This window comes from Neophocaena asiaeorientalis, unplaced genomic scaffold (genome assembly GCF_003031525.2).
Source record: "Neophocaena asiaeorientalis asiaeorientalis breed wild unplaced genomic scaffold, Neophocaena_asiaeorientalis_V1.1 scaffold327, whole genome shotgun sequence".
Classification (NCBI taxonomy): Eukaryota; Metazoa; Chordata; class Mammalia; order Artiodactyla; family Phocoenidae; genus Neophocaena; species Neophocaena asiaeorientalis.
The window spans coordinates 7,753,957-7,781,083 of NW_020174560.1; the positions used below are offsets into that span (position 1 = coordinate 7,753,957).

Sequence of the window (27,127 nt, forward strand, 5' to 3'; positions counted from 1 at the left end):
CTCCAAATCTAGAGCTCTCTCCACTGAATCATCTGTTCTTGTTCGAAATTAAATACATGTTTATTGCATACATACTCTGAATGAATATTAATGTGGCCAATGAGAGCACATTATATGCAAGCTATAAGCAGAGTCACAGGGTCTTTGCTCTGTAGAAGATCACTGCCTACTTAGCAAGTACAGTCACCATCTCTGCATTGCCTGGCTCCATGTAAATGTTGCCCTCTGGAGTTGTGCAATGTGGTAGCCCTGGGTGGAGCTATAATGAAATAAGAGGCAGTTTGGTAAGTGCTCTAACAAAAATGTGTATACAAAATGCTACGGGAACATAGAAGACATGATTAGTTCTACCCGGGAAGGCAATCTAGGAAAGCTGCCCAGAGGAGGTGACATCTGAGCAGAGCCTTGAAGGATATGTAAAAGAATAAAAAACAAAAGAGAATCATTTCTGTATTCATTCCACAGACATTTATTGAGCAGCTCCAGGTCGCCAGGAAGAGATGAATAGTTCACAGTGCAGTCGTGCGGACAGACACAGTGCCAATAAGTTGCCAGAGTGTAAATTCAACAGTGGAAACACACTCATGGTGCAAAAGCGAAGGTAACTCCTTCTGGAGTAAAGTGAGGACAGGGCGGGGGCCTGGGAAGGCTCCTGGAGAAGTGAGGCCTGAGATTCTGGGGAGAGAAATAGAAAATTTCCAGGCTGACGATTAGGGAATTGAGAGAGATGGAAAGGCGTTCCCAGCGAAGGGAATGGCCTGTGCAAAGTTTCTGAGTCATCTTCAGAGATCCACAGCAGAGTGTAAAATGCTGGGGTGGTGGGCAGCCAGGTAGGAGGTAGAATGACATACAGGCTTTGAGGCAGGACCTACCAGGTTTCCGGATGAATAGGGAGACGATGTTGGTGCGCATTAGGATTTAGCAGGCTTAGCAATCTTCCTTCAAAGCTGTGCCCCAGACTGAGAGCTGGAAGAGAAAAGTATGAGCCATAAATCCCCAGCTCCTCCTCCTATGCCTGGTGCTGCGGAGCCGGGAGTCTCGACGGCTCTCCAGTCCCACCGCTGCGACCCCAGCTAATCCAGCCTCCCGGCCCATCTGACACACACTTCCACTTAACATTTTGTTAGCGACTCTATAAACGAGCTCTCCCTGACCTTCAATCCCTGGCTAATTGCTGGTTTCATGCACAAGACTAGCTTAATTTTACGTGATAATTACCTGAGAGTGGCGATACATATGGCATTGCATGTTCGAAATGTCAGGCCTGGAAAACTACCAAGTGGCCATAGTCAGGGGCAAAAGGAGGAGGCAGCTGGGCGACGGGGGCCTTGGAGAGGCAGCCAGGGGACGATGAGGCCACCAGGGGAGAGGGGAAATGCCCGGTGCAGATGAGCTCTGGAGAACTGGGGCTCCAGCCTGCAGTTGGTCCCAGAAACCTCTGCTGGCCCAGCTCACCAAGGGGCACAGGTCAGAGGGGCAGCACACGCATTTCACGGTCACACGTGCGCACGCACACACACACATCGCAGAGAAACACGGACTAGGTCAGAGGCACAGCTCATGAATGCTCTCGGTCACCTACCCAGCAAATGCTCACAGAGCACCTAGTACATGCCAGGCAGTGTGTGGACACCTGCACCGGTTTCAAATCCCCACCCCACTCAGAGAGCTTGGGAACACTCGGAGGGCAAGTTTGGGTTTGTCACACTTATCTGGAGGGATGCTGCTGGCACTGCATAAGCCAGGTCCAGGAATGCTAAGTGGCTGGCAATTCCTAGCACAGTCCCATTCGATAAAGAATTGCCCACCCCTGGGAATTCCCCGGCGGTCCAGTGGTTAAGACTCGGTGCTTTCACTGTGTGGGCCCCAGTTCAATCCCTGGCTGGGGAACTGAGATCCCATATGCCCTGCGGCGCAGCCAAAAAAAAAAAGAATTGCCTATCCCAAACCCAGCTGAGAACCCCCAGCTAAGCCAGGCCACAGTCATGAAGAAGACAAGGGGCCCCAGCCCTCTTGGAGTTTACAGTCGGGGGAGGACCATGATGGGAAGGGATTACAATGCATGAGACGTGATTAAGAAAGAGGACTCAGGGGCTTTCCTGCTGGCGCACTGGTTGAGAGTCCGCCTGCCGATGCAGGGGACATGGGTTCGTGCCCCGGTCCGGGAAGATCCCACATGCCGCGGAGTGGCTGGGCCTGTGGGCCATGGCCGCTGAGCCTGCGCGTCCGGAGCCTGTGCTCCGCAACGGGAGAGGCCATAACGGTGAGAGGCCCATGTACCGCAAAAAAAAAAAAAAAAAAGAAAGAAAGAGGACTCAGGACATTTAGCCGGTGGACTAACAAAGTCCAGCGTTCAGAAAAAAAACCTTAAAAAGCACCATGTGTCTCCCCAGCATCTCCAGTTCATGCCTAGTGCAATGCTTGGCACAAAGATGGACAAATACCAACTGGTATCCGTGTGTCTGTACGACGTGCCACACACCTGGGTGCACACGTGCTCTACAGAGGGATGCCCTGGGTTCACTTTTTTCTCATCGTTCCAGGATACATAGCAAGGCAGGTGGGGGGCCAAGGGTGGTAGGACAGGCAAGTATAGGCCAAGAAGGAGAAAGGGGGCCCCTGGCCAGCTGGGAGGGCCTGTCCCTGGGAGGCATGTGTACACACCCATTCACACGCACACAGGCCACAGGATAAAGTCAGAAGCACTGTCCCCAGACTAAGGTGAGTTCTAAAAACCCCTTTAGCCTCCTCACCCGTAGAATTGTACACTCCTGAGCTGTGCTGGAGTAAATTACTTGCTTAATGAGATTTCAATTAACAAAAACAAATTAAAATCACTTTGGTAATTAAGCTGTTGTGAACCTCGCCAGCAGCTCTCCCTCAGACCTCAGATATCCACGCGGAGGGGGCTGGGAATGGGGTCCGCTCAGCAATGCTGCGGAGGCCTTGGCAGAGCCAGGAACTCCCCGCCCTGGGGGATCCACTCCAGGAACCACAGCTTCCTGGAGCTGTTCTGCCAGCACCAAAAATGTTGATGGGAGGGAGGGGGCAGCACCTAGCAGCTAAATTTAAATTCAAGTTGTAGCCCTGCCACTTGGCTGTGTGAGCTGGGGCACGTTAGTTGGCCTCTCTGAGCCTCAGTTTCCTCACCTGTGAAATGAGGGTAATAATGGCGCCTATATCATTGGGTTGTGGTAGGATTAAGTGAATGATGCATATAAAATATTTAGAAGAGGGCCTGTCCCGCAGCAAGGGCTTTTTAAAAAACTTTATTTTATTTATTTATTTTTGGCTGCGTTGGGTCTTTGTTGCTGCGAGCGGGTTTTTCTCTAGCTGTGGCGAGCGGGCGCTACTCTTCGTTGTGCACGGGCTTCTCATTGCGGTGGCTTCTCTTGTTGCAGAGCACGGGCTCTAGGTGTATGGGCTTCAGTAGTTGTGGCACGCAGGCTCAGTAGTTGTGGCGCACAGGCTTAGGTGCTCCACGGCATGTGGGATCTTCCCGGACCAGGGCTCGAACCAGTGTTCCCTGCATTGGCAGGTGGATTCTTAACCACTGCACCAACAGGGAAGTCCCCACGGCAAGGGCTTTTAATCCACTTTTCCCTTTATGGAAAAGTGGGCCATGTGCCCTTCACAGGGTGATCTTTCCAACCTTGCAATTCGCATTGTCCTGACCCCCAAGCCCCTCCAGGGCAGCCCTGTTCCTCTGAGTTAGGTAAGTAAGGATCTACCACAGAGGTCCCCTTGGATGTGAGGTTTCCACCAGGTTCTGTCTCACCCTGGCCCCATCTCTTTCCATTAGAGCCAGAAGCTCAGATCTGGGAGCTATAAAGTTTTTTTATTCCTAGGTGGCCTGGGAAATACTCCTTTTCTTGGGTTGCAAAATCACCACATCCTCCCACATGAGAAACCTGAGAGTCAAGGTAATGTAGGGACCACTGGCCTCATTCCACAGATGAGGAAATTGGCTTAATGACTTAGCCAGTGGTTGAAAGGAAAGAACAGTTCTCAGTGCTGGCACAAATACACATATTTAGTCTTGTGAATTTTGAATAATAAAATTTTAGTTTCCATTTTTGAGTCACTCTTTGCTACCTTCATTCAGAGAGACTAAAACAGAAAATTAAAATTTAAAATTTATTATTCAACATTCATAAAACTAAGTAAGTGTATAATAAATCTAAATCAGGTTTTGAATGATTTCTTTGGTTTTTAAAGTTTGTAGCACTTATATTTTTGAAGTTATTAAAGCAAAAACTGCACTAAGCCTTTTGGGATAGATATTCATATTATATAGGTGTGTTATATATATATAAAACATATTTTATTTATGTAATATGTATATATATATAAATATACACACATCAAATTTTTCTCTGTAGTGGTTGAAATTACAGATGGTTTTATGCGTTCACTTACTCACTCAACAAATTTTTTTTCATATCATTTAACTTAACAGCAGCTTTTTTAGTGCCCATGAAGTGCCACAATCAGCAAGCCAGACTCGAACTTTGTTTCAGGGAACTTACAAATTGTTGGTGAAGATGGACATTGGAGGGCTTCCCTGGTGGCACAGTGGATAAGAACCCGCCTGCCAATGCAGGGGACATGGGTTCGAGCCCTGGCCTGGGAAGATCCCACATGCCACTGGGCAACTAAGCCCATGTGCCACAACTACTGAGCCTGAACTCTAGAGTCTGTGAGCCACAACTACTGAGCCCACGTGCCACAACTACTGAAGCCCGCGTGCCTAGACCCCGTGCTCCGCAACAACAGAAGCCACCGCAATGAGAAGCCCACACACTGCAACGAAGAGTAGGCCCCGCTCGCTGCAACTAGAGAAAGGCACACACAGCAACGAAGAACTAAAAGCAGCCAAAAATAAATAAATAAATAAATTTATATTAAAAAAAAAAAAGATGGACATTGGACATGAAACAATGAGGTGAATATTCGAGAAAAGGAAAGGCAGGCCTTGCAGCCTATTACAGAAAGGGCACTCCTGTGGGTGGGGGTAGGGGTCTGCAAGAAACATTTATTTCTTTTGTAATTGGACTAAAATAAGACAATTTATATATGCGTGTGTGTGCATATATATATATACATATATGTAATATTTAAATTAATCCCAAGAGTCCCATAACTAGTTAGTAATAGAACTAAAAGTAGACCTAAATGCCTTCCAGTTCCCAGGTAAAAGTGGTCCCACCATCTGTGCACCTGTCAGACCAAGGAGGTGTCCTATTCACACATCCATGCCACACAGAGGTGCACACACATGTGCCAAACAGGTCTCAGGTCAATGGGGGGGGGTCCCACCCTCCTGTCATCTGTGGAAGAGGAGTCCAAACCCTGCTTGGCCTGAGCAACCCCCCACCCTCCCTGCCAGGCTGACCTCTAGCTCTCTTTCAACCTGCCCTTTCAGCCAGGCCAAGGAAAGAACACCCAATACCCAGGACGTCCCCCGCCTGTTCCTCTGACTCCCTGAGAAGCAGCGCTAACCTTGCAGCCCCTCCCCTGCAGCCCCCTCTGCCCTGGGGAGAGAGAGGGCAGGCTGCCATCATCCAAGCACCCAGTTCAGGTGAGGGCTGCTAAGGCTGTGACGGCCCCCATCTGGAGATGCGGCCAGAAGGGTCGTCCTCTCCCCACCCAGACTCCATGTGTCATATTTTGTGCTGACTTCAGGCAACCAAGAGAGGAGGATACAGAATTGTACTTTCCTGGAAACCCTTAATCAATGTTAATTGGCTCTAATTAGCATATGTTAATTAATGATATTTACTACAAATTAAAGGTATGAGTGCTCCCAGAGGGTTTCCTGTTCATCCAATTAGTGCCAATTAGTTGCAATTAACACGTGTAAATGAGATTTCATTGAACCCAAAACAAACAGCACAGAATCTCTCAGATTCCCTCTTGTACCTTTTCACTCAGCCAGGGATTGGGGTAGGGGTGGAGGGTGAGAAGTGAGGTGAGGGGGAGAGAGAAAGAGAGAGACCCTTGGGGCTGACCTCCTGGAGCAAGAGGCTGACTCTCCACGCACCAGGGAGGTGAGAAGGAAGAGCCAAGCTGGGCCAAGCAAGCTATTGGACAAGTCTGGCTGCCCTGAGGGCAGTCTCCCCAGGCCTTGACTTTGCTCCCGAGGGCCATGGGCCATCCCTTGGGCATCTCTGTACCTGCCAGGGCCTCACCCAGTGCATTGAATATAGTAGGTGCTCAGTAAAAATCGGCAGAATAAAAAGTTGGTTCCTTTGCATCAAGGGCCAATATCTTTAGGTATAAAACTAAAGGATGCGTGGACCAGGAAAACATGCAGGGTTCTCTTCTCCATAACATCTTCCCAAGAGCTCTATCGAGGAGCAAGACACTGTTTACCTCTATGACATCATTTTAATGTAATCTGCGTATGTCTCTGGAGATTTTGCTTTATTGCTAATGTTGCTATTTCCTAATTTTATTTCCTTTCTATTTAACCACTACCCGGGGCCTAAACCACTGTCACGGTGGTAACCGGATATAAAAACAGCCAGAAGGAGATACCATGGACAGTGAAATGCTACCCCAACTTCTCCACCCCACAGAAACTTTCATGAAACTGTGATATAGGATCTAGCTCCCAATAAAGTGGTCATTCCTAACTCACTTTGCTACCTTCCATTAAAGTTGACATTATTTTTAAATATCTGTTGTTCATTGTGTGTCAGGTACTGTTCCAGGGGCTGGGGAGACAGCAGTGAACAAAACATCTACAAATCCCCGCACTCGTGGTGCTCACATTCCCTCATGTATTATTGCCCTGATGTATCTAGATTTTTTTTTTTTTTTTCTTTTGTGGTACACGGGCTTCTCACTGCTGCGGCCTCTCCCGTCGCGGAGCACAGGCTCCAGACGCGCAGGCGCCGCGGCCATGGCTCACGGGCCCAGCCGCCCCGCGGCATGTGGGATCTTCCCGGACTGAGGCACGAACCCGTGTCCCCTGCATCGGCAGGCGGACTCTCAACCACTGCGCCACCAGGGAAGCCCCTTGATTATTGATCTGATGTATCTAGAGTCAGAGAGACTTGGGTTCATATCCCAGTTCTGCCTCTTAGCAGCTAGGGAGAGGGGAGGGCAGGGAACTTAATCTTTCTGGGCCTCAGTTTATTTATCTGTCCCATGGGTACAATAATATACGGATCTACCTATCTTACAGTCATGTTATTGGGAGGATTAAGCTTCCTCCCCTGTCCCATTCCTTGGCAGGGCAGAATTTGGAGTTAAGCCACAGGGAAGGTAGGACAGAAGAAGGCAATACTCAATATGAGCCCACAAGTGAAAGTCTGATTAAATCTACATCAAGTCATCTCCTTATCTCCCCCATGCCTTATTAAGTAAGTAGGGCAGGGAGGAAATAGGTTCAGAAAGGGAAGTGCTTCCTGGGTCACGCAGCTGCTGAGCCCTGACCTCTGCTCCTCTTGTTGCATCCTCCTTCATCCATGGCCTGTGATGAGAGGCATGGTAGGGTCCAGAAAGGGTCACTCCAGCTGGCCGGAAGCAGGGATTGGCCCACGTGTGCCAGGACGAGCCTGGCCCAAGGTGAAGCTTTGCACACCAGGCTTCCAGGACCCCTTCAGCTCATGCAGGCCTCCCCCAGGCCAGAGACCACATCCCTGCAGCTTTTGTCCTCTCCGTCACCATCTCAACTCGGCCCCCCATGGACCCACAGGCAGGGTGTTCAATCATTTCAAAGTGCTTTACAGTCCCCTTTATAAAGCAAGAGAGTCTGCCTAGATGACCCTTTTCAGACCTTATGTTCTAGGACTTTGGATCTCCTCCGAAGCATACAGGTTCTGTCTCGACATTCACAGCTGACAGGCAACAAAAGAAGCCTTGATTTCCCTCTTCCTTTGGGGATCCCTCCACCTGTGATGGCCTAAATGGGTCCCACTGGGTCCTTTCCTATCTCTCTACAGCATCCTCCCCCCTACCCCAACCTTCTCCTGGATAGTGATGAACCACGAGGCATGGTCCCCAAGACACCAGACCAGGGGAAAAGCTCTCCCTTGCTCTGATCAAATCAGTTGATTAGGAGGCCAGTGGGAGGAACGGAGAGGGCTGTGTTTAATAAAAAGAGCTCAGCTGGGTTATCTTCCAGGAGGGGTGTGCGGCTGTGTAATGGATGTCTGCATGGGGCCTTCTTGGGGCTCAATATTTCTTCCCCACCTCTGCACCCCACCACAGGGCCAGTAGGAGATATTGAGGGGGGTCTGGAAACAAGCGGAAAAGACCCTTTTCTGACTGTGTCTCCTTCCAGCAAAAATAGAACCACCACTACCGGATGCCCACCACGTGCCAGTCACAGTGCTGGGCCATTAACTTGCATTATTTCCGTTTAGAGGGGATGGCATTTGCTCCATTTTCATCTCCAGGTGCCGTGGACATCTTGGGCTGGGCCTGGCTAGCTTTGGGACCGATGATCAGCCGCATTTGGCCATGGAAGGTAGAGCAGGAAGGTTGCACTGAAAGATGAGGAAAACACCACCTGCTGCGTCCCCACCGCCCCCCGCCAGCAGGCGCATGCGCGCACGCACACATGCGCCCGCACGCACCGTGCGTGCATGCACATGTCCCCTCCTCTCTCCCGGCCAGATGGACGCTGGCGCTACCAGTTGGCAGAGGATACCTCTAGCGGGAGGAGGCTGCCACTAAGAAGGCTGGGTGAAGACGCTGAAGAAGCTGTGGACAGAGCGGGGTGAATCCTCCGTTTTCAAGGACAAGAATGTTGCCTGCAAACCAGGAGTCGTAGGTGCCCAGGAAACTCTAGGTTGGAGAAAAGGAACACAGGCGAAGTGTCTGCTCTTTATCCCACTAATGCCTCTTGATAAGTGATATCTCTCTAAAGACAAAGTTCCTGAGATGAAGCTTAACATGGCCACTTCGGGGGGAAAAAAAACACCTGTGCTCCAGGAAAGTAACAACAGAAAATAATTAAGGTCTAATAAGGTCAGTGTTCCACCTTAACACCTTTTCAGTTCCAGTTAAAACCTCTACTAATTTGCCGAGAAAAACCAGCCTCACTTGGGTCTTATTATTTGAATCACGTCCTGTCTCTTAATTTAAACGAGAGACTCACATAAGGATTTTTTTATTTTAAATTACAATGCCGACTTTCTTCCAGTTGATTACGGTATATGACTCTCTGTTGGAAGGCCATTATTTTTTGCTATGATTTACAAAGCATTTAAAGTGAAATCAATGTAATAAATATTGAAGTATTGTAATAGATAATTCCATATATTTAACGGGAGACACAGTGCAGCCCTGGTTTGGGCATCCAGGAGAGGAGCAGAGAAAGGATGGGTGGGAGAGTGACCTGATATTCACTCAAAGGGTGACATCTCCTCTTTTCTTCTGGGTTCATTTAGCCAGGACTCACTGAGCCCTCCCTAAGGTCCTGCACACTGGACTTGGGACCATGGAGAGGTATGGGATGCCCAAGACATATCCTCCAGGTGCCATAGACTCTTTGGAGAAATTCCCCTGCAAAGGAGGGGGACAGTAATGAAGGCCACCAGAACCTACATAAGGAGCCCTGTGATCGGGGAAGGGGTTCAGCAGAGGGAAAGACCTGTGTGTTGGGGGAAACAAGTCAGGAAAGGCCTTCCCTAGCCTGTCCCCTTCTTTTCCTCCCCTACTCAATTCTTTCCTTCCCTCTCCTTCCCCCTCCTCCTCCCTCCCTGGGCTGAGCTGTCTCTAGGCTTCTGGCTGCAGCCAGCATCTGCTGGCCGCTGAGCTGGCCAAGCTTACCTCAGAACAAACAGCCCAGTATTCAGAGCCCTGAAAGCCCTTGATGTGGGGAGAGGTGTGAAGGGGGAGATGGTGCACCAGCCTCCGTCAGTGCTCTTGGTATGTGACCTTGGGCTCGCCCCCTGGTACAGACGCCCCCAGCCAGGAGATGTAGATGCTCCAGGCCCTGCACACGTGAGAAGTCAGATTTGCAGCACCTTGCTCCATTTCTCTCGGCTGGAGGCCAAGACGGCTTCCCCAGTAGCTCAACTAGGGAGCCCTCCTACCTGCCCCTGCCCCGCCCGCCCCACCAATCTCAAAAGGCACCCACGAGCAGGTTCCTTTCCAGCTACCCCATGACCTACCACCTTGTGGGGAGCACCTCCTTCTTCCCATCCTCAGAGGCATTGCACGTGGGTCACACATCTGTTCCCACGTGGGCTCTGCTCCCAGGTTCCTGGCTTGATTCAGAAACTCAACGCCCACCAGTGAGGGAGGCACGCAGGGGGCACCAGCCTATGGGTTGGTCCCAACAACACACTCCTAGTGCAGGCAGCGTGCTGTCTGCAGAACTATTGGAGCACTGTGGAGATCTTAACAAAGGTTTTGTGGACTACACAGTGCAGGCTTGTGATGGAGCGTGGGTAGCTCATGTGTACACACACACACGTTTAGCAGATCCCATAGCAGGAAGATGTATTATCCCTTGCCTTTCCACCCCAAGCCTGAACCCAAGGCCCAAGTCCCTAGCTCTGAACATATTCCACCCAGGAGGGAACATACAGAGGGAAAGGAAGCAGCAAAAGGAGATTTACAGCAAACTTGCTTCCTGACACCTCTTTGGCCCATCCCATAAAATGGCAGTACCACCAGATAAATCACACAGAGTCCCAGGGGGCCTTACCCTTGTCCTTGTGGGGTCTTTGGTGGGAGTCAATAGTACCTGGTCAGAGGGATTCACCCAGCTGCATTCTCCATGACAACATCAGTCCCATATGGCAAGGGGGGTGGGGTCAGCTCTAATCCTTAGAGTATGAGGAGGTGGAGAATGAGGGTAGAGGGCATTAGCCATCATCACCCAAGAGAGAGCGAGGCATTAGAGATTCAGCGTGGGCTTGGAGCAAATCCCAGCTCCAGTTCCTAGTGATGTGACTTTGAGCAAGTTGCTTAACGTCTCTGGGCCTGGGTTTACTTCTCTGTAAAGGCAGGACATAGAATATCCACCCGACAGAATAATGTGTGCCAAAGTACCTGGCATATAGCAGTACTCAGAATAAGGTAACTATTCATAATCACAAACGTTTCCCTCATCTAGGACCCAAAACACTGTAGTAGCGTTCCCAGCAGAGAGGACTGACGACAGAGAGCCGGGCCCTCTACAGAGATGCCACGCTGCCCCTTTCCTCTTTGGCTGTTTCGGCATGAGGTTAGAAAGGCGGGGCTCACAGTGTAACCGTGGGCAGGTTTCTTCCCCTCTCCGGGGTGCAGTGCCCCACCTGTAAAGTGAGGGGGGGTGGAAAGTCTTTAAGGCTCAGTCCCTCATAACATCATAAAACCCAACAATTAGGGCTTCCCTGGTGGCTCAGTGGTTGAGAGTCCGCCTGCCGATGCAGGGGACGCGGGTTCGTGCCCCGGTCCGGGAAGATCCCACATGCCGTGGAGCGGCTGGGCCCGTGAGCCATGGCCGCTGAGCCTGCGCATCCGGAGCCTATGCTCCACAACGGGAGGGGCCACAGTGGTGAGAGGCCTGCATATAGCAAAAAAAAAGCAAAAAAAAAACCCCAAATTAGGACCAACTCCCGATGGGCACTGTAACCAAAGAGGAGCAGGCAGGATGGAGGCTGCAGGCATGAGGTGGGCATGGCCATGCTGACCGGGCAGAAGCCGTCACCATCCTGGGAGGGGACAGGATGGTCCTCACAGTTCTGACCACCCCAAGCCAGAGACCCCCGTGATTATGGTCTGGCTAGCCACTGATGTGGTCAGAGGCATTGCAGTAACTAAGCTTCACCCAGAGGTGGGAGCTGGTGGGCGAGGCTCCATCCAGCCTCCTCCCTCGCCTGTGGAGAGACCGCTGGCTTCCCTCCTGCCTGTGTAGCCCCCTCCGCCCCGTCCAGTATCCCTGTCCGTCTTCCCACTGCCCCCACCATGCAGGGTGATGCCCTAGTTCTTCCCAGTCTTCCAGCCGCTGCCCTCCCTCCTTTCATCCTTCCTTCACTTCTCCTCCTCCTTTTCCACCTTCTTGATTTCTTTCCCTCTCTCTCTCTCCTCCTCCATGCCCTCCCTTTTCCTCTTTCACTCCTGCTTCTCTGTTTTCTGTTTCCTTCCTCTCCTTCCCCCGTTGCACCATTTCTTCTCTCTCCGTCCTCTCCCGGCTCTCCTGCCTACTCTTCGCCTCCTTCATTTTCTCCTCTCTGGGTCTGATTCATGGAGCCAAGGTGGCACTACCCTGAGGGAGTGAGTATGTGTGTAGGGGGAGGGGGGGCTGGAAGGGCCACGCTCTGGCCTGAGCCCCCCACCAGTATCTCTCCAGCCGAAGGAGGGTTGGAGTTCACCCGCAGGGCAGCTGTCAGCGGCTCAGGGGATGGATGAGTGAAAGTGTAGGGGGGTGGGGAGGTGAAGGTGCTGGGGAGGGAGCTGTCTTCAAATAAAAATGAAAGGAGTGTGGTGGGTGAAATAATGGGGCTGTCTAATAACAAGTCCCACCCAAGGCACCTCTGCCCCAGGACCCAGCCCTCCTGCCCACCTCCCTTCTCCATCCCTGAAGGCCCCTCATCACAGAGGCCCATGAGTGTCCCTGATCCTTTGGACAGGCCAGACAGCAGGAGACCCTCCCCCAAGTGCTAGGACCCCTGACCCTCCACCAGCCTTCCCCATCTCCCACTGAGGGGCAGCTGGGACTGGGAGCCCAGGCAACCTGTTCCCAGAGTGGTGTCTGAGCCGATTAGCACCCCAAACCTGGCAGCCCTATTAGGAGGCCTTTGTGGAGAAGGAGGCAGGGTTAGAGGAAGGGGATTTTCCATTCTCTGAGCAACTGGATTACACAGGCAGGGGATCAGGGGAGAACTCATTGCTTAAGCTGCCTCTTCACAGCCCAGCCTCTGCCCTGGCTCTCAGCCTCCTGCATTCTCAGCAGGGATCTCAGTGAGCCTTGCCTTGCCTGCTTTGGAGGTGCCTTTTTTGTGATTTGAGTCGGCCTTGAGGGCAAAACCAAGTCTCATCTCCCCCCACCCCCCCAGAGCTCTTACACCAAAGGGGGGCTCAAAGGGGAACAGCTTGCTACCACCTCTGCCGACCCTCACCTCCCATGAAGACCTCAGGTCTGGAGATGGATCCAGAAGTATGGCTCAGAGAGGTGAAGTGACTTGCTCTAAGCCTCACAGCACGTAAAGGGCAATCAAGATGGTTTCCTGACTGTGGCTGGATTTATGGGTGCGTGTTCTCGGTAGAGTGAGCAAGGTCTGTGCCAGGGACTGCAAGGAGCCCAAGGCTGCTCTTCTTCCTTTACTAGAGGTGAGCTTCCTCAACCCCAACATCACCTTGAAAGGGAACGGAGCCCTGCTCCCATTCCATCTCTGAGGCTGCAGGGGACCAGATCATAGCAGATGGTGAAGGGGAGGGGAGGGGAGGAGAGGGGAGGGGAAATGGAAAGGCGATTAGGCTTAAAGAATCTGAATTCTTCAGGTCTAATCCCAGTCTTACCACCAACTTGCTGTGTGACCTTGGGCAACCCAGCGCCCCTCTCTGAGCTTCAACTGCCTTATCTGCAAAATGGAGATAACATCTCTTTCAGAATTATTTTGAAGGTACTGGAAGAGCATCAAGCATAGCACCTGGTACATACTAGCTGCTCAAAATGATGGTAGGAGCAGAATGGGAGGTGATTTTATTTCCTTTACCCGGAGCTGTGCCCATTCCCCGGAACAAGGGGCTCCAATGTGCATTCAAGCAACTGGTTCTTCCCACTGAGAGGGCAAATCCATCATGTTCAGCAACTATAGGCCTCCCCCACCTGGTGTAAGGTTACTGGGGGGTCATGCCTCCACACCCTGTGTCCACTTTCTAGAAAGAGGCCCAAAGCCCGCCACCCTAGCCCTGTATGGCCCCTAGAGGCCTTTTGCTGAAAAAGGGGCCTTCTCTGACCTTCCCGATGGCCTATGTTCTTTCCAGCCAGAAAATTCTATGATCCTGTGACCCCTGAAAGCCCTGCCCTGCTAATGGTTTTATGATCTTCCCTATGGAATCCTCTCTTTGCCCTCCCTAACCCCCAGTCCCCTTTCAGTTGGTCCTAGTCAAAATAAACAACATTTATGACCAGAGCAGGATTCAAGGTCTGCACTGCAAACAAATGTGGAGCCCTTTGAAGGTGGCTGGGGAATCCATCACATCCTGGGGTGTGACGCTCCCCAGGCCCAATGGGAGGTGGGCCCTGGGAAGGGGCACAGGCATGGGAAGCTGGGCTCTGGATCTAGATTTAGAATCCGAGGATCCTGAGCTGCGTCTGGGGCTCCCTCCTTGGCACCAAGTCCGGCCTCCCCGCGAGGGAAGGTGAGGAGAGGGGGGAAAGGACTGGGCAGGACCTGAGATGTCCACTGTGATCGGCAACATTTCTTGCCCTGTGTGCAGGCCCCCCTTGGGGGCCGAGACCAGATTTGGTATGTCGTCAGAGGAGAAAATGAAAGGAGACAAAATGAAGGAGAAGGAAAAATCGAGGCAATTGAAAAAACAAGCATGAGCGGATGAGAGGGTGAGAGCCCAAACCACAGGGCTCTCTGGGCCCATCACGGCTTCCAGTGTTCACCTGGACAGTAGAGCAACGGTAGGTGCATTGGGACAACCTTCCGAAGGAAGAAAACTAGTCCAAACGCCTTCAGGAGAAAGATCAACCCAGGCTGGCTTGCCTCCTGGGCCGGCCAGCAGAGCTACAGAGAGAGGGAGATTGTGGGAAAGAGCAAGAAGCAGACTCCGTCCTGAGTCTCTCCGGGAGACCCCTAACCTGGACTTGAGTGAATGACAGCACTGATGAAGGAGTAGGAGCTCTGCGTCCAGAATGAACACCTCCTCCTCCATCCCACCCAGGTGAAAGGCAGAGCCCCTCCCTTACGCTCTGTTAAGCATCCTCCAACTGAGAAAGGGGCCCACAGGCGGCAGCCGCGTCGCCTCGTCTCTGCCTCCTGCTTGCCATGTGGCTGAGATGCCTCAGCTGGTCTCCGCCTCTTCCAGCAGGTGTGGCTGTGAGCAGATTTGTTTTCGAGAGGGACTGGCTCTGCCTGGGGAACTGTGGTTGCAGAATATTAAGGTAGGATTCCCAAAGGCCCAAGTCTGAGAGCAGCTTTCTAGGACACGCAGCTCAAGGCTTTTTCTTCAGCTAGCACACCAGCCTCCAGAACTGGGGCATGGGCCTAGGGGCTGGTGTTCTCTGACTCAGGGCTGGGGCAGGGGGACTTTCCCCAGGAGACCTGTGCCTCGTCATTTACCCTACTAAAAATACCATGCTACCTGACAGGTTGGGTGAGGAGCTAGACAGGAAATACGTGCAGTTAACAAGGTATCGATCACATTTATCAGGGACCCGCTTATACTATTTGCATCTATGGCAGATAATTAATATATGGAAGATTGGAACAAAGATGGAAGGGAACAAAGAGGGAGCTGGAAACGCAGTCCTGAGTTCTTCCAGCATAAATAGAATTTGTTCAAAAATTACCCTCTTCCTGGGCTTCCCTGATGGCGCAGTGGTTGAGAGTCCGCCTGCCGACGCAGGAGACACGGGTTCGTGCCCTGGTCCGGGAAGATCCCACATGCCGCGGGGTGGCTGGGCCCGTGAGCCAAGGCAGCTAAGCCTGTGCGTCTGGAGCCTGTGCTCCGCAACGGGAGAGGCCACAGCAGTGAGAGGCCCGCGTACCGCAAAAAAAAAAAAAAATTATCCTCTTCCTAAACAGAAAGAAGAATAATTTTAATGACTTTTTATGATCTTATACAAGTGAATTAGAACTTTCGGCAGAGTACCCTGGTGCCCAGCACAGTGCTTTATAAATTAAAAGGTCCTCCATGGCATAGAGTTTTAGGACTAGAAGGGCCTTGGAGAGCATCTAGGCCAGTGGATTCCAACATTGATTGAACATAGAATCACCTGGGGCACTTTTTTTCTTTTTTTTCTGGCCGTACCACTTGGCTTGTGGGATCTTAGTTCCCTGATCAGGGATTGAACCCGGGCCCCAGAAGTGAAAGCACCAAGTCCTAACCACTGGACCACCAGGGAATTCCCTGGGGCACTTTTTAAAAAATGAAATGCCAGGTACTCACCTCCGGAGATTCTGATCTGATTGGTCTGGGGTGGAGCCCAGGTGTTTTATTTTGTAAAAGCTCCCCAGATGTTTCTACTATGTAGGCAGGGTTGAGAACTACTGGTCTAGGCCAATACTTCAATTAACAGATGTAGAAACTGAGGCCCAGCGAGCAGATTACCTAGGCTCACACAGATCACTGGCAGCAGAACCAGGACCACAGAAGCCAATCAGATATCTGCCTCATTTGTTACATGAGCAAACAACAGATTGATCCTCTTTTGGAGGCATCTCTTTCTGCAGAGACCAGCTACCCAACCCCTTCATGCCAGCCCCACATTTTCGTATTATTTTCATCAGAGGCCGGGCGGGCTGGCATCTTAACCCTACTCCTCCTGGCCTCCCATCCTGAAGGCCTCAGGGCTCATCCAAGGCAAACATGCAATTCAGACAATGTCCACCAGGTCTGGAGAGGAACAGGGCGGCTGTGGCCCTTGGCCATATGGAATGTCAGTGTATACCCAGGAGCAGGGGTGTGGGAGTGTGTGTATGTGCAAATGTGAACATATACATAGATTCACACTTATGTGGAGAGGACTCTCCTGCGTGTGGGCACGCGTCCTTCCAGGCACGTGTGCACTCTCACTGAGAACACTTGCATGTGGACATGTAACTATCCACATGCGGGATGGTACACATGTTCGCATCAGCATCTGTCTGCACAGCAGGGTGGTTGTGGGAGGAGATACGTGTAAATGTACCAGAGAGTCTAAAATGCTGCTATATGTGTCTGTAATTGTGTACTAGCGTATAAAGCTGCATCTACGTTTACAGAATCTACATTTGCATTTACTGGTGGAGGCCTGTATATAACAATAGGTACGTGGCCAGCTGGCCATATGAGTATGTGTGCCTGGCCGTCTGTGTGTTTGCGGTACAAGTTTATGTGGAGAGAAAAGGTTTCTGCTGTTTTCATCACATTTCTCCTAAGGAATCACTGGGAAATGTATGTGTGGAAAAACTGTATCTTTCATGCTTAGATGTATCTGGCATATATAAACAAAACATGATATTGTGCCAACTGAGATGCTACACATTAACATCGTGTATCTATCATTGATAGAATTAAATAAGCCATGCAAGGCCCGGTAGCATTTCTTACAATTTTATTTAACACTGTTTCGGCCAAGCAGGTTTGGCAAACACCACGTACACACTGTAGATTACCGCCACAAATGCATAATTTGTAGGATATAATATACAACATATGAGAAGTGTAACAGAGGGGCATCATCTAAAAATTCCAACAGTCCCCATCTTTCTTTGGGCTCAACTTAGTCCCCTTCCTTCCCCAAACCTGATTAAAACCCATCCCTTCACACTTCCCTAGGAGGTCTCTGCATTTGTGGTGAAGAGAGATAAAGTGAAGGGTGAGGATTTGGGGTGGGAGAAGAGATAACACTCTAAGACCTGGTCTCTGGAATGTTTCTACTCCTCCCCAGTCTGTCAGAGGCAGGCTCAAGCCCCAGCATGTGTTAAAATAGGGAGGCCGAAGAAAGCATCTTTGTAGGTTTTACAGCCCCTTGGGTTGACTGACGCAGTTATTCATTCAGAGTGAGTAAAAAGAGCATTGAACTTATCAAATTGGAAGTAAATCCTTCATTAAGAGATTCATAGAAGTGGTTCCCTGCTTCTCTTTCTTAAGGAGAAACAATATCCTCTCTTTAGCCCAAAGGAAAACAACCTTGCACATAGTTACAGGCCCACCAGCTCCCCTTTCAAAACGTGGCTGACCGATGGCCTAAAACGTCAGCTAAATTATGAATGGCCTGAGAGAAAAGAAAATCTCGAGAGCTGGGAAGGCTGGGGTCCAAACTAGAACATGAGCAAGAAAATGGGAGAACCACCACTGAGGGGCACCCAAGCGGGAAATGCTCCCTGCCCAGCCACTGGGCCATGAAAAGAGGTCAAGATCCCATGTGGAACCTCCAAGCCCTGTTCTCTGGGATCTCTTCTTACCATCTGTGGGCTTCATTTTGGTTTGGCCCTACCAAGATTGAGACAAGGAACTCCCTACACCTGCCTTCCTGTGTTCTAAGTTTGTGTAACTTCCCTCCGACTGAGACTCCAGAGGCCTGTAAGGTAAAGACAAGTAGCCTAATTGGAACAGTGATTAGAACCGCCCCCCACCCCCCCGCACTCCCCAAATCCTCTGCCACCTGCAGCAAAGCAGTCATCAGAACTATCTTTCCAGACAGCCCCCCGGCCCCTCTCCGCCAGCAGTGATATCAGCCAACCTGCTTCGGTGCCAGCACCAAAGAGTACTGTACCATCTTCACACGCTGAGGTCTCCAGAGCCTAATGCTGTGGGCTGGCTCCTGAGTGAATATAGAAAAAAGAAAGTTTCCTAATGTTTGGATTATAAGTAAGAATGGGGAAAAGCATCCATCAATGTGTGTGCCCCTCCACACACACACACACACACGCACGCACGGACACGTCCATGCAGACAAATCATGAATCATCTCCATGGCTGAACACTTTAGCGTTCGGTAATATTCTCAGAGGCCCATGGTTTTCAGTCAAATCCCAGGTCTGTGCACAAGGACAGTGCATAAATCCCTCCCCTTATGAAAGGCAAGTCTGAGCAGATGGGACCACTCTTAAGTACTGCAGAGCCCTCCCCATCTCTTGAGGAGCAGCAGGGGGCCAGCGCTACCAGCCCAGAGAGCAGAGATCAACAGGAGCTGCTCATTTTGAACCTAATATTCACATCCCCAACTTACCTCTCTGAAGGAGGTGTCCTGTTTGACCACACAATCCTCCCTCCCCTCCCCCAAGGGGAAATCAGATCTTAAAGGGAGATTGGAGGAAACCACCGCAGACCAAGTTGTGGCCAGAGTTGGGAAAGCAAAGATGAGCATCAGAGAGTGATCCAGGGCTGGGAGGAGGTAAGAGGAAAAAGGGCCCCTCCAACCCAGTTTCTTTCCATGCTAAGTCTGGGGAAATAACCTCACAGCAACTCCACTTTCTGATAACCTGCCTCATTAGTACTTATTCAACAACAGATTTTTTTTTTAAGAAGAAGGAAGGGCCAGATAATTAAACACTCGGCAGAGGTCGAGGCTTCCACCCCATTCTCTGTTCAGCGCCCCACCTGCAGCCTAGGCCAGATATATATGCCACACCATCTACCACCCAGCCCCTACTCAGCTCCCCAGGTGTGTCAGAAAGAAAGAAGGCAGGTGGACGGAGAGAGAGAGAGACAGACCTGGGCACCCCAGGTGCTCCCCAGGAAATGCACGGACTGTGAAATTACACCAGGGCTGGACAACTTACCACCACCACGCTGGAACCCTTGGGGTACTGAAATAATTAACTTGCTAATCAGCTACACCTTGCTCTTTCCTTTCTTCCTGGAACAAACAATTGCAAATCGCCTTCACATCAGGTTCCTATGTCAGTTACTTGGAGACAAAACTCATGCTTTGGAAGAAATACACTCTCTGCCTGCATTCAAACTGAAATGGGTCCTACCAAGTGAGGCCTCCTCTCCCTCCCCACTCCTTCCCACCAGGCCTGGGGGGTGGGAGTGCCTAGAGACAGAATGTTTCTGGAGAGAGAGGTTTTTTTTTCTGTCCATGGCACAGAGCTTTTCCACCTCTGCTACGCGCTTTCTCGCTGTCGGTCCTCTTCAGCCTGCTTGCTGGCGCTAACCAGCCAAGATGCACGTGGAGAAAAGAGGATTGATTAGAATCGTAATAATAATCCCTGGCATTCCTCCAGCTTTAGCGTTTACAAAATGTTTCCACACATTATCTCATTGGGTCAGAGGAGGTCGGAGCTGGAAGGAACCTGAGCAATTATGTAGCCAAATTCCCTCGGATTACAGATGGGGAAACTGATGCCCCCAAAGGTTAAATGTATTCCCCAAAGGTCACGGCTAAGGACAGTGTGGCCAGATCCTCATGTTCACTGTCCAGAGACCCTGTGCTGCCTCCCATCCTCTGAAAAGAGGGAAATGGCATGATCACCTTTCTGCTCCACTGTGGATGTAAACCAAGAAAGCAAAAAATTACAAGAGTAGGACATGAGAATGAGTAAAAGCTACTCTCACAGGAAATGGTTTGTGGAGGCTGGGAGTGGAGGAGACTGGTGAACATGCTTCCCTGCTGTCTTTGTCTCTTCACTCCCCCTTCTCTCCAGGTTTACAAATATGAACATTATGCAGTTTGGGATCTAAGGCTTAATTCGGCCACAGGTCCCAGGGGACGGGGCCAGGGTGGGAGGTGCTTTCCTTGGATTCAAATCTGGCACCTACACTCCCAGGATTCACAGCGTGGCGGGCTCATGTGTGCACACATGTGTCCACTCAAGACATTGGATTTAGTGGTGAAAAACAGGCATCTTGATCCCTTCACAGATCAGAAGATTTGCAAATTAATAGTTCTCCCCCCACTCCAGGCTCTGAGGAGGTGAAAAAAGATTCCTGGTGAAGGGAGAAACCAGAGTGGGAAAATATCAAATGGGACAAAGAAGCAAACTGACATTGGATTCTATAGGAAAATACTTCCCTGTGAATGGCACATGTGTATTTCGACGTGGATCTTGGCATTTCCACGGGGCTGCCTTGCCCCTGTTGGAAGGTAAGCGGTTCCTTTGTGTGTTCCGTTTATTACCAAGCCCAACTCTTTTCCCTCTAAAACTCCTTCTTTTCCCTGTTGAGCTGACCATGCTTCTGGATTTATGAAGAGAGATGTTTTAGCAGAAATCCCCCAGAGTGGCCCATCAGCCCTAAATCCCAGGCCTGCTCACCCCCCCCAAGACCCCATGACACACAGCATGCCAACACGGTTTCCTCTTGCCTATGCATTAGCCATCCATTGTGGCAACCTGACATCTCTCACACATAAAACCGTAAGAGAGAAATAAAATATCTGTCTCTTGGCGAAAATAAAGCTTTGCCTCCCTCCTGATGTATAGGATATAAAATAAAGCCACAGCTCCAATAGTGGCTTTTCCTTATGCCGGAGTTGCCTTTGCACACACGGAGACAATGAAGACGGATGGTTTGGGACTGAGGCCCAGCCTCCTGGGGCCGCCTTCACCCTGTTTTATTATCGTCTGTGCCCCCCACCTCCCTGTCTTTTTCTTTCTTCTTCACTTTCTTTCCTTTCTGCTTTGGATGTGCCTTCTATATGCCCTTCTCTTTCTTTCCTCTGGAACTTTATTCCTCTTGTTCACTTTCTTTCTAAAGCATGACGGCAACAGGGAGAGAAGAGCCAAGTTTCTCACTTTCTCAACTACATGCCCGCCATCTCTCCCCACCTCCCTCTTCTCCAGACCTCCAACTCTCTCCAGACTGCCAGCCCCTAGAACGGATTTTGCTGTTACTGCTTGGGGATTTGCTTTGGTCAAATGTACAAATGTTCCCAAGGGACAATTAAAAATGTATTTAGTGGGGGGAGTGCTTTTTTTTTTTCCTGAGGAACAGCCCTCCCCGCTTTCCTCTCCCTAGACCGGGTGGTTTATGGATCTCAGCAATTATTTAGCCTCTAAGGAGCCAACAGAGCAAAGCTGCCACCCCAAGGGGTGAGAGTTGACATTCACCTCCCACACCCAAGCCTCAAATCTGCATCATAAGACAGACTGTGGGTCTCGGGCCCCTTTGGGCCAACTCAGCTACCAGAGGTTTCGTCCCAGTGCAACCCTCTCTCCCTTGCCTCTTTCCCCAGTCCTGAGAACTGAGGGTGCTGTGGGGAAAATAAGAGGGGCCCCTCCCTGTGCTCACACAGAGAGACAGAACCGTCGCCCTCGTAGTCACAGACATGGTCACCTTCCTGCCCTCCCACACACTTGACACTCTCTCCCACGGTACATAGTGGCCACCTTTTTTCTCCTCTGTCCCCAGAGGCCCCACTCCTGCCAGGTGTGTGTTGCTCCCCTCTTGTGTCCCTCCACCCAAGTCTGAGTGGGTTTGTCCCCAGACGTTTCTTACCATCCTTGCCCTGACCTCATCCCTCCTGCTGCTTCCTAACTCATTGGAAACCTCGCCTGCTCTGCTAGGGGCTGCAGGACACATCCCAGGTCGGGGAAGTGTAAGTAGTGACTGAAAGAAGGGGGTGCAGGATCTGGGCTCCTGGGGAAACAACAGGGAGTGGGGAGCTTTGGTGTTGCCTGGAGGTAGGCAATGTCCAGCAGAGGGGCAGTGGGTGGTTTCAGCCTCTGAGACTGATGAAGGGTGTGTGTGTGTGTGTGTGTGTGTATGTGTGTGTGTGTGTGTGTGTAGGGCTCCTGGGCACCCCTAATCTGAGGAGAGCTTTATTAATGCAAACATGGAGGGGCTGGTGAGGCAGCAACATCTATGGAACTCTGTCCCCCAAAAGGGGGGGCTTAGAGCTGCCAAGTCCAGAAAGAACTCAATCCCAGTCCCAAAGATGGTTAGCTTTGGGGTGTCTCTCTCTCTCTCTCCCCACCTGATGTCTCTCCAGATATCAGCAGTGACCACCACCATCAGGTAAGGGGAGAGAGTCAATTAGTGAGAGGATTAATTACTCGGAGGCACGAGCCCCGTTTGTCTTCCTTACCGGGTGTGAGTGTGTTCAGAGGAACACGGGCACGCACCCAAATACACATTGTCGTCACGCTGTCTTAGACGTTTTATTTATTTGTTGGATTCCTGCCCAGAGCCGCTCACACGCTTTTCCACGGGCTCTGAGTCTCCCACCAAAAAGGCTGCCTCCTTTTCTCCTGCCCGCGATCCCGACTGTCACACACCAGACACCCTCCAGTCACTGCCAGGACCCGCCCGCAGCACCTGCTGGGTCCTGGGCTCTGAGCCTCTCCCCGCGGCCTTTTTTGTCGCTGGGTTTCTTTTCCTCCACTCCTCCACGCATTTCCCCCAGTATGTCTTTCCTCCTTTTATTTCCCGCTTACTTTTCCACAGTCCTTCTCTGTTTTCCTCTGGGTTTCTGCCCTTATTCGCTGTTCCCATCCCCCTGCCCTCACTTCTGTCTTTCCCTCTCTGTCCTGCCCAGACTCTCCGTCCCAGACTCTCCATGTCCTGTCTTTGCTCCGCGCGCTGGTGCTGACTTGCATCTGAGATCACCACGCTCGACCTGGCTCCCCTCTTCGTGCCCAGGGTGCCTCCAAGCCCTCGTGAGAAGCCTGGCGTTGTTTACCCAGCCCGAGCGCACACCGTGAAGGCCCGGCCGGATGCTGCCTTTTACCGGCCTCGAGGTCCCCCACCTCCCCCAACCCGGGCCTTGGAAACGTGGCCAGGCCAAGTACACAAAGGGGCAGGGTGACAAGACCCCCAAACTTCTCGCCTTCAGTAGCGCACTGACCCAGGAATCTCAGGCAAACCCCCTAAGTTGGGTTTCTTCCCTGGTAAGGAGATAATACCGATCCCCCCTCTTACTATGTGATTCTGGGCAGGTTGCGATAAAAACTGTAAAGTGCTACACGCAAGTAGATCATTTCCAGGAGAGAGTGTTGGAGTGAGATTAAGGCAACCCGAGGCAGGAGCAAACGAGAGAGGGCAAGGAGAGAGCGGGGAGAGGTCGGATCAGATCCCAGCTTCCTGCGTCGCACGTGTGGCGTCCTCACCGAGTCTGTGCGGAGTTTGCGTGGCCTCCGGTACTGGAAGGGTCCCGGACGCACCCGGCCCGCTCCCACCTCCCTCTTCCTGGAAGGTGGCGGCTGGTCGCGCCCTATTGCTGCCGGCCCGGCGCAGGTACCCATCTAGAGCCCTATCCGCCCCCAGGCGCCCCCTTTCGCGGCCTCACCGCCGATTTCTGGAGGCCGCGGGCTGTACAGGAGCGCCCTGGGCGAGGAGGGAAGCGGTCGGGGCGGTGGGCGTTATCGGGACCAACAGCAGCCGACCTTGTCGGCAAGCTCGGGTCCTTGGGCCTCCCAAGCCACTCGTCGGGGAGGGTGGCCATGTAGGGCTCGGAATCAAGGAGGCGGCGGGAAGAAAGGGGGTGCAGGAGGGGTAGCCTTCAGCCCCCCCCCAACTGCAGGGCGTCTGGGAAGAGCTGGCAGAACCCTCCCATGGCCCGTTTCCGGGCCAGGTCCCTCCTCTTGGGCTGATCCTCAAGGTGATTCTCATAGCAGAAACCTGTGATGTGAAAGCCGCTTCCAGGGCCCTCTGGGGTCTTTTCCAAGAGCGCCTGGGATGAGGTTCAGAGGATTCTGCGGCCACTGAGCGATGACTGGGCAGCAGATTGCCCCTCCCGGCACCCGGTGCAGGATTCACACCACCTGGCAGCCGGGCGCTGTGCGTGGCTGTGGGTGTGGGAGACGTGGAGAGCTCTGGGGAGAAAACGCCTGCGGACTTCAGGACGCAGGCAGTAAGGGTGGCGGAGAGGGCGAGGAGGCAAGGTTGGTGCTCTTGGCTGAGCAGACATGGGTTTAAAAGCAGAGCTGAGCTGAGAAGCTTCGGAGACGGTCAGTTTTCTCTCCATGTCTCTGCGACCAATTACATTTTAAAATAAAAGCTCAATGGAAATGGGGAAAAAAACATATTAATCTACTGTGCGGTCGCCTTGGAGGCGTTAAAATTGGACTTAAATTTCTAGAATCAGGAGCCAGGAGGCGCGCTTCGAGTTGCTCTCCCCGACGCCCTGCGAGACACCGGGGTTAGTTCCCGTGGACCCGTTCACTGAGCCATCTGGACCTCGGAGCCCGATGGCCTAGAGTCCGCGTCCTGCCCTCGCCCTCAACTCCCTTACCGCGCTAGTCCGCCCGCAGGGGGAACCCTCTTGTCCCCACGTCGAGGTCCCCGCACCCCCAAACGGCTGCAGCAAACCTCCTCCAGCCCACTCGAAAGGAGGCGGCAGGCCTCGGGTTCAGGAAGGGCCGGCAGCCGGGTCCAGCTGTCGCCCCGTAAGTCCCCGCCGACTGCCCCCCACCCCCGCGGTCCCTCTGCTTTGCATGAGAAGGAGCCCAGCTGGGGCGGGGGCGGGGTGGAGCCACTCGGGACAGGGTCCGCTATAGATTCCAGAAAGGGGCGGTTGAGTTGAGGGCGCTGGCGGCGAGAACCAAGACAGCTGGGGGTGTGGGGGCGTGGTGGGGAGAGCGTGGAGACCGCTCACAGGACCACCCCCTCCTGCGGGCCTCACCCGGCGCGGCGGACTGGGGAGGTGCCTCCGGGTCAGGGTGGAGGAGGCGAGGACCCCGCGCCACGCAGCTCTTAGCGCCTCCCCCGGTCCTGGAGTACGGGCTACGTACGGGTCGGCTGGCTCCTGGAAATGCCGGGTCCGCGGGAGGAGCACAAAGCCAAGTCGCATCCTTCGAAGCCGGCCTGCTGGGTTGGAGAACCGCCCTCCGCATCCCCAGCTCTGCCCTGAGTCCCGGCCTGGGAGAGAGCCGCGTAGGGGGCTGTTGCGAGAGACAACCAGCCCCAACGCCCCCCTCCCCGCAGTGGGGAGCCAGAGGCCAGGTGTGTGTGGAGGGGGTGCGGAGAAGGCGAAAGGGCCCTCGCGCCCAGAGGTCAAGATGGGCGGAGCGCCAAAGAGCCTCACTGCCGGTCTTGGCTTCGGCTTCCAATGAAAAGGTGACGCGGGCGGCAAGGCGGGGGCTGACGGCGGGCCTCGGGGGTGCAGGGCTGGGCGGGCGGAGGCTTAGAGGAGGGAAAAGCGTGTTGGCAGAGTCCTAAAATCCCAGTCCACGGAGCGCAAACCAAATTCACTGTAGTGGCTAACCGGTTCGTTCGAAGAGGGTATTTCATTTTGCAAAGAACTGGCTTCCTTGCCTGCCACTATCATAACAATTGCATTGCAGGGCGCATTTCCCCCAACTTAGCTCCGGCCCTGTGTGAGATGTCTGAACCCAGCACCGCGTGGGGGGTCAAAAGGCCATTCTCAAAATACCGGCTAGACCTTGCTGGCTGGCTGGCCCATCCTTATTTCCTTCTACACTAGGGCCAAATGCGCCTTTCTAACACCCCTGTCCCCTAAAAACAAAAACAAGGAGCAAATGCGGGACTGCCCGGCCCTGCCACCTTCAGATTTCGCTTGGGGAGAAGTCCCGGTTAGGCATAGAAATGGTGCTGTCGAAACGGAATTTGGTATTTGATGGGTGTGGGCCGCGGAACTAGAGTGACTCTTCGAGGCTAAGAGTCTCAGGACCCGGACCCGACCCCTACTTCTGGGAAAATCTGCCCCCGTGGGCAGTGGTCCCTAGTTTATACCCTGAGGAAAATTAGGGAAGTATAGGCTGCCTAAGACGTGAACTACCGGAGGTTGTTCTGCTCTTGTCCGGGGAAGCTGGTGCCAGCCCGGAGCCTGGAAAAGGGGACAGGGCGGCCGGGCCCGTACTCTGCACACCCCAATCCCCTGCAGCCTCGCCGTGGAGCCCCCAGGACGTCCCCGTTCCCACCGTCAGTACCACCACCACCATCCCCCCCAGCCGCCACTACTGCCCCACGGTTTCCCGCCTAGTCTTTTGTTTTTGTATGGAAAAGGTGTCTCCGGATCACAGTTTTCTCAACTTCTCGCCGGGGTTGCAACTCCTCACCCGAGGCGCTTCCCCACCCACTCTTTTCCCCCTCCCCGGCGCCGCGCCTCCGGTCTCCCCCGCCCCACCAGGAAACCTCCGGAATCAACTTTCCAAGACTGCGCTGCGGGAAACAGACACCCAGATCTCCTAGAGACCCGGACCCTGTGGACTTTGGATGGATTGGGGGAGGGGGCACAGAAGGAGGGACCGGAGGAAGGAGATTCTGCTGCCAAACGCCCTCCCCCGCCCAACTCCCCCAAAGACAACCGCTGCGCCCGGGGCAAACTTCTAGGCCAAGAAAGCAAGAGGAAAAAAAAAAAAGCCAGCACCCGCTGAACTGCAAAGCCAAAGAGTGCACCTGGGCCGCCGAGGCTCCCGGACCCAGCTGCACCCCAACCTCCAACAAGGCTCGATCTGGGGTTACTGCCCCTCTCCGGCAGGCCTGCGCCTACTCCCGCGCGCTCTCAGTCTCTCCCACCGAAACCGACGCCTTACCGGAGCAGCAGGGGACCCGGGCACCTCGCTGCCCGCCGCCCGCACCGCGCCGGGCCGCGGTTGCGGCCGCCACTGATCCT

The 27,127-nt window shown here is 52.7% G+C and overlaps 1 long non-coding RNA gene across 1 annotated transcript; it reads right to left on the bottom strand.

Moving 5' to 3' along the window:
- Positions 1–482: 482 nt before the first annotated feature.
- On the bottom strand, positions 483–27,111 carry LOC112408093 (uncharacterized). Its single transcript, XR_003004881.1, has 3 exons — positions 27,048–27,111; positions 873–966; positions 483–675 (listed from the first exon to the last, which is right to left on the bottom strand). It is a non-coding gene; the product is annotated as an uncharacterized LOC112408093 (long non-coding RNA).
- Between the last annotated feature and the right edge of the window lie 16 nt (positions 27,112–27,127).